Raw genomic sequence first — 8,580 nt, 5'->3', positions numbered from 1 at the left:
ATTAGATATTTTTACTATAAAATTTCATGTGAAAAATGTTCATAGACACACTCTCAAGTGTTTAATATATATATAAAATATTTTATTTCAATGTTTTATATAAGTTTGATATTTAATTTCATCCCTAAAATTTTGTATTATATTTTACCTCATCTTTATATAATATGTACAATATAATGCATTTTCCACCACATCCCATACAAATCTCCACAAATCCTGTCCAGTTTATTAGTGGATAACAGAAAATTTTTTATAATTTCCAATGAATGCAAGATGTCAAGAAGATTGGTAAACACACTTTTTGAAACTGCAGAGAATGTGCATTCTGCAACCGTTAGGTATTAGGTATTGATGACTTTTCTATCTAGTTGTTCTATCAATTTACCAAGGTATTCTCTTACTTATAGCCCAAAGTATTTCAAATAATCAGATTTCTCTCATAGAATTGTTCAACTAAACACTCAATATAAAACCAAAAAAACGAAACTCACTGCCCTGAAGTAGATTCTGGTTCATAGCTACCACCTTCGGGTTTCCCAGCCGATAAATCTTTACTGAAGTAGATTGCCCCATCTTCCTTCTGCAGAGTGCCTGGGGAGTTTGAACCACCAGCCTTCTGGTTAGCAGTCAAATGCCTTAGGCACTATGCCACCAGAGCTCCTTAACATTCAATATAGACTTGCTAAAATAATACTACTAATCATTATTATAATTACTCTTATATCAAGTCTTGAAAACAGTTGTTTAGTATTCTTATCACTCCACTGTTATTTGCACCTGAGGGCCTTCTGAGAGACACAACCCATAAATGTATGGGTAATGTAAACTTTGATTTACATAATGACTTAGTAGGAGGCTGGCGGTTCAAACCCACCAGCCACTCCTCGGAAGGAAGGTTGGGCAATCCTACTTCTGTAGTGATACTGCCTCGGAAACCCAAGGAGGGGTCGCTATGAGTCGGGGCCGACTCGACGGCACATAACTACAACAACAACAGGAATAAATAACACTGATTGGTTTTCCATCTCTTACCCTGAGAGATGATCAATTGTATGTGAAATGGGGAATACAAAGGAAATTGGATGTTAGCTTAGAGGCTGATTTTATAGCAATGCCACTAACAGATATACCAAAACCAAACCTACTGCCATCGAATTGATTCTGACTCATAGTGACCCCATTGGGTTTCCAAGGCAGTAATCTTTACAGAAGTTAGATTGTCCACTCTTCCTTCCATGGTGTGGCTGGTGGGTTTGAACTGCTAACCTTCTAGTTAGCAGGCAAATGCCTTAGGGACTACACCACCAGACCTTCTTACTAACTGATATAGAGAGGGATTACTGAGTTGACTTTTTGTGGATCTACTTATAATAGGAGATGGTGTCAGTAAATCTAGTAATAACTACCTTGTTAAGGTTGGGTAATCTACTTCTGTAGTGATACTGCGTCGGAAACCCAAGGAGGGGTCTCTATGAGTCAGATCCGACTTGACAGCAGTGGGTTTTGTTTTGTTTTCTAACTATAGAAGTATGTTGGGGATGAAAGCTTGCTGTTAAGAATCTTTCCAAGTTAACTTCTTTACAAAACCCATTTCCTCTTTGTACTGCAATCCTCACACCCACATCTCCCAGGGAAGTTTCATTGTCCTCCCCATCTCAGCCATTCCTGGGGGCTGAACCTGGCTTTAAAATATCTGAATGAGTTAAAGGTTTCCTGACTGGTCATAGTCCTCTATGTTACAGGTGATTTATTCAATTCCCTTTATCCAGACCTTATCTTTACAAATATATACTAGCCACTGTTGTTGTCTGCTTAAACAAGATTTTCCACAATCTGTAGATCTCTTGTTTCCTCTGATATGTCACAATGGTTTGATACACACACCAAAATAAGGTTCAGAATATCTAAGTTCTTATTTTCTCTTTGCCGAAAACTAATTATATGACCACAATCAAATGATCTCATTTCTTTGTGCTTCCATTTTATCATCTACAAAAATATTGGGGTTGGACTAGATGATCTTTGGGGTCCACCTTGCTACAATTCTGTGCTGTCTTTGTTTCTTCTGTTGCTTATTTCAGCTCTACAATTAATAATTAATGCTTATCATAACTTTTACTGATTTAACCCTCTTTCTTGCTCTGTTTATTAGTCCCTAAACTTGTCACTACTCATGACCTGCTTTTCAGTTTTCTGGGGTCCATTTTTACTACTACTTCAAACCTATAAAAAACAATCTCTTGTGGTTCCAAGGTCAGGCAATACAATATAAACCAAGTAAAAAGTAATGGGAAAACATGGGACCTGAGAATATCCCCCAAGAAAAGTTGGAGATAAAATGACGTGCATACTAAAAGAAATTAAGGGTTGTGTATCTTTTGTTAGCTGGGGTTTTACCTCCCCCTATTAAAAGATTAGTCCTTTCCTAGGTCTAGCTCTCTTAAACCTATCCCCGCCTGCTATGTGAACTCTCCAAGAAGGTTAAAACTTCATCCTGAGTAGGTAACAAAAGTCTGAAAAACTTCCCTGTTTATTTGGGATAGAAACAAAGAAAATCAGGAGAAAGGATTTAAAAGATAAAGAAAGCAGGCTTACAAACGTTGCTAGCAATTCAGTGTCCAGTGGTGGTGGGCCAGAATAGACCTAAGATGACCACTAACCCCTCCCACTGTGTGGGGATACTTATACCTGAGTTTGAGGAATTGGGGATGGAGGATACATAACTGGGAATGGAGGGCTATGTGACTGGCTTCAGACTTGGTGAGGCTGTCCTGATCAGGAGAGGGTGCCCCGAGCAGTGCCCTACAACCACCACCTGTGTGTGCTCTGATAAGATGCTGCCATTTAGCAAGCTTTATGGCTTAAAACTATTCTAAGGACTGGTTAATACATTACAGGGATGGTGGTTACTACCTGACAGGGGCTAGCAGGGAAGAGGAAAATTACTTGTAGTTCTTACAACTATAAGAGAGGAAATACCTTATAGTTCGTATAAGCATGGCTAAACAAGATGGAATCTGAGAGTCATTTTGGGAGGTTACACTTACTGACCATACACCTTCTCAATCTTCTTGGTCTGTCCTATCTCTTCTTGGTCTGCCCTTATACCTTCTTACCTATAAAATGCAAAGACTTATTCATTCTACTTTAGAAGTTTGTGTAGACATTGAGATTGGGAGGAAGCTCATCAACTTCCCTAATAAAGCACCAGTTCCACCCACCTTTATTTGTCATCTCAGTAGCTTTTACTATCATATAATAATCCTCCATTTCTTTGCATCAACCATTATGTTACCTTCAATAAGATAAATAATACAAGGACTAATTTTATTTTTATATCACACTCTGTTTTCATATTTACTTAAGGCATGTTGGACTCTGAGTTTTCATTGCTATTTATGCAGTCAGGGTCAACAAATTCTCCATTCAGAACTAGAACTTGCAGATAACAGGTTGCTACTCTATCACAATGAAATATTCTAAATATTTCCTGGTAATGTGTAATAAATGGCAAGAATGGACTGTGCAGTAAATAGTTGAGAAATTTCCAAGCTGAAAAGCCTATACTAAAAGAGTAGATCTCAAGAACCAAGCCATTTGCTGTGGCCACCAGCAAGCTCATCTCATAATGACATGCTTTACCTTTACACAGTAAGCTACTGGTCTCAGAGTGCTGCCTGGGTGCATCTCCAGCCTGAGAGCACTAAGTGAGTAATTTGCAGTGTCAGCCCTTGTCATGATTGAAGGTGAGTCAAGATAAGATTTGGCTGTCTACTCCAAGGATCTTCTGTGAATTGACAAATATCTTATTCATTTGTCTAGTCTTCAATCAATCATGATACATGTTAACCTAAAAATCCCCCTGGGTAAAAACAGCCACAATTGAGAACTGAATCTGTGTAGTAGGAGAAACAATTCAAGATGAGATAATGCTCCTTTTCTTAGGCTGCTTTTGATTTGACATGATTAGTAAATGATCATTTGTGCTGGGAACCAGAAGTAGGTGGAAAATACTTGTTTACTCGGTCCCTCCACTTTAGTTGTTGTTCATTGTTCTCATCCCTTTATACTTCCTCACCCTCAAAATGCAAAGACTTATTCATTCATTAATCTGATAATTAATTAACAGCATCATGTAATGTTATTATCTGCTTCCAAGGTTTTCCTTACTCTCTGATCTCAAAGGTGAGTCTCCCTTTTGGTTACTTAAACTTCCTTTTGGTGAGCCAGGCCAGCCATTCCATGACTACCTATATGATTGATTTTCTCATTCCTCTTCCCAACTCACAGAAGAATCATGGAACAAACCCAAATCAGAGCTACTTGTAATCTCACAACTCAGAAGACTGGGCCTACTGCATAACACTATTATCCAAAAGGCCCTGGCCACTGATCAACAGCTTCTTTGTATCCTACTCTCTTTTTGGCTTCCTCCCACAAAAGCTGGCCTGGACTGTGTCAATACTTAAGCTTCCAGATCCTTTTTTTCTCAGTTTTTAAATGTCAGGTGGATGCTCATAATAAAAGCTTTTACTATTGCTTCCAACATTGAGAATCTGAGTTTCTGGAAGATTTTAGGTAAAGCTACGGACCCTTTTTCACACAGAAAACAAACAAAAAAAAAGAACCAGCATAAACTGTTCTATCTTACCTCTTCCTTACCTCACCCTAAAAACAAACAAAAACAACTGGCATTGACTTAATTCCAAATCACAACAACCCCCTGTGTATCAGAATAGAAATGTGCCCCATAAAGTTTCAGTGGCTGAGTTGTTTGGAAGTACATCACCAGGCTTTCTTCCAAGGCACCTTTGGGTGGGCTTGAACCACCAACCTTTTAGTTAGTAGCCAAATTTTCATGACTTAGAGACTCCTACCATATGTTAGATACAACTATGTCTACAGCTCTACTCTGATCCCACCCAGAATTTAGAAGAGGACATTTAGCCCTACACTTTCCTCAACCTATTCCCTGTAGTAATTTCAGTTATATCCCTTCCACCTATGCAAGGATCATACTTCTACTCTTAACCTATTCTTCTCCAGTTCCTTCTCTCTACATAGTTCCTTGCCATTTGTTCTCAATCCTACACAATTCTCCCCTATATAAAAAACACACAGATATTCCTCCTTGACTTGGTCCTCCAGCCCTTTGAATTATCTCCTTTCTTGTAATGCACATACTTAGAAAATACATACACTACTTGCTTACTACCCTCCTTCTTTGACCTTGCTTCTCACCCTACCACCTCTGGAGAAACTACACTCTGTAAGGATTCCAGAATCACCATTTTGTCAGATTCAATAATTTCTTGTTGTTTGTCCTTTTTCTTATTCTTCCTGACTTGCTGAATTTGACAGACTTTTGACAGTGTCATAGTCGGTGGAGCAGATGTAATAGTCCTTGGGTAATTTGAGCAGGGAAATAGAGATAAAGAAAGGAAGTAGCCTTCAATGGAGTTAAGTGTGTTAGTATGTGGGACACACTAGGTAAAGCATCCATTTATTTAAATTTTTGGTAGCAGTGTGGAACTATACTCTTGTCCTTAGAATGGAAGGTTAAGATGTGTTTTGTTTTATCAAATTAGGTGTCCTACAGCAGCATCCTAATGCCATGCCATGGTGGCCGCAGCGTTTACCATCTCCTTTTAAAATTGCTATTCCCTAGCTGCTGGGACTCTGGGTCTCCAATTAACTCTCTGGCAATTTCTCTTCTGAGTCTCACATCCCTGAACTCTCTTTTAGTTTGCTCTTGAGTTTAGTTTCATGCTTGAGAGCCCTCCAGTTCTCATTTACAAGATAGATTTGACCAGAAGATTGGGTCATAAGAATAAAATCTGGACTTCTAATAGAGACAATTGAATTTGAACATTTTACATTATTGTTCCCTGACATGATTTTATAAAGAGAATGAATTAAAAAAATAAAAGGTGACATTGAACACAGGACAGATGGGGTCATAGGAACTTGGGGCCATATTTACTGATGATGAAGGTGATCTATCAGAAGAGGTGAAAAAGAGTGAATGCTCTAATCATTAGAGCTTTGAGAGACAGGGATATTTGTTGTGTCCCACAAGATTTCACTGTTAATGGGATTCACCATCAGAGTAACTTGCTCAGCCTGAAGAAGTGGAGAAAGCTGAAGTGAAAAGGAAGACCTATGCACATTCCTCTAATGTTCTCCCCTCCCTTGCCTTACTGGGAGAAAGCACTACCTTGTACTCCCCTGCCTGGTACCAGATTGAATACATTTGGTATGGAAGGGTCTAGTGACCACAAACATTAATTGTTATCCACTGCTCACTCTGACCTCATTACCTCCAAGCAGCAAAATTTCTGAATGAAGATGTCAAAACCCAACAATGAACTCAAGCTTCCAATTCATGACTCAGGTGGATGATATTTAAAGCACCAGGTAATAAAGAGGTGAGACAAGGTGTATTCTGTCACACTACTCTGGTGATAGTTGAAAGCCTGGCTAGAACTTGTAAGATATCTAAGATACCTAATAAATAAGAGCTTATCCTTTTAAGTAAGTCTTCTCCTTTACTCTGGCAGGCCCACAGATATAATAAATAAATAAATAAAAGGATGGGAAAAGTGCTTAGTGCTCTACATTATGAAAGGAGTCATTGATAATTCCTCATCCAGAGCTTTTGAAGAAGCAGCAAAAAGGCCTTAGTACATATAGCACTTCCTTACCACTTGTCTAAAGTAGATTAGAAGAGGACTGGGAAGGAAAATCGTAGAGAGTCTTTGATCTTACGGATAAGTAGAATATTCTTGTTGAGCTATGTTTCACACATATCAAAGCTAAAAGTGAAATATGGGCAAGAACTCCAAGAAAACAAGTTATTGAGATTAGGAGTACCTACAAGGAGAACACAGGTATATTGTATTCTCCCCAGCTAGATGACCACTGGACTGCAGAACCAACCGGCTCACTTTGGTGCTATCAGATTGAGAAACAGAGAAGAGCAAGAAGTTTATGGATCAAAATGAAAGAATCATATATTTTTACCACTTATCTGTCCAGTTGAGATGATTTTATGTGTGTGTGTGTGTGTGTATATATATATAAATTAATCATTACCAGCACTAGAAAATCAGAGACTAATGAAATATCAGAACATTGAGGAATTTCTGAAAAATATTCAGTAGAGAAGAGTAGATTGATAGTGAGTAAATTTTGGACAAAAACACGACCATCAAAAGAAAAAAAAATTTGCAAAGACCCCAAAGTTTCATATCAAAAAACCAGGGCTGGAAGTGGAGAATGAGCATAGATGTATTATAAGGTGATTAATTAAGGGAATAAAGAACACCTGTAAAATCCCCACCCTTCAGAATATATTTACTTCAATTCAGAGCCATAGCATCATCAGTCTTTTATGTAAAAAGGGAGATCAACCTTTGGAAAGCCTCAGAGAGATTTTGTGATATAGAAGCCAGAGCTTTGCCCCAGGTAATTTCCAGCACCACTGACAAAATGGAGCCTCCCCTACACCACTACCTCTGAGGGAAAACCAGTCCCTTCTCACTTTCTCCAACGTGGTCCAAGTCACTCATCTTCCTCTCTGATCGGAATAATAGCAAACACCTCCTATCTAGTGTCTCTTCTTTAATGCTTGTTTTTCTAAATCTATTCTCTACAGAGCAGCAATGATCCTATTAAAGAATAAAGTTATGTTACTCACTTGCTCAAAATCTCACAGATAGAAAAGTCCAGAGTTGTAATAATGACCTCCACAATCTTACCCACCCTCACCCAAAAAACAAAAAAGAAAACTGAAACCAAAAAACAAAACACTGCCATTGAGTTGATCCGACTCATACCAACCCCTTTGGGTTTCCGAGGCAGTGAATCTTTATGGAAGTAGATTGGTCAGTCTTCCTTCCATGTAGTGCCTGGTGGGTTTGAACCACCAGCCTTCTGGTTAGCAGTCAAATGCCTTAGGCACTACACCACCAGAGCTCCTTCACCCTCACCCAAGAACAAGCTAATGGGCTATGTGATTTTTCAATCTCAGATTCATGTCAGACAGCAAGAAAGAAGATAGTAATACCCACCAATCACTGGGCATCTCCATTTCTGAAAGCTAGAGATAATATTTCCCACTTTATAAGTTTGTTGTAGGAATTAAATGAGGAAAGGATTGTAAAGTTCCCAGTACAATGCCAAACACAGAATAAGCCCTCAATAAATGCAAGCTCTTATTAGCTATTCCTACATGAATTAACTCTGAAAATATTTGAAATACTGTAGACTCCTTACAAATTGTATTGCATTTGCAAAAAAAAAAAAAAGACTAAATATGTAAGCAGAAGAAAGCTGTGACATGCAGAACACTAAGCCATCTGTCAAATCACTTGTCAGCCTCACTGTACATAATTACTTTTTAATAAAGAGATCTGGAGCTTTATGAAAACATTGTAAAGGATGGTAAATGTTTTCTTAAATATCCATGTGGTAACTTCTAGATTAAAATTTATCCTTGGTATATAACCTTTTGTTATCACTTACTTGATACTATTGGATTTCCTTCTAAAGAATTTTTTTTTTCTTTTTTTTTTTTTT

Source organism: Orycteropus afer, unplaced genomic scaffold (genome assembly GCF_000298275.1).
Source record: "Orycteropus afer afer isolate SDZICR_OR568_19922 unplaced genomic scaffold, OryAfe1.0 scaffold00003, whole genome shotgun sequence".
Lineage (NCBI taxonomy): Eukaryota > Metazoa > Chordata > Mammalia > Tubulidentata > Orycteropodidae > Orycteropus > Orycteropus afer.
This window is presented reverse-complemented; position numbering follows the sequence as displayed.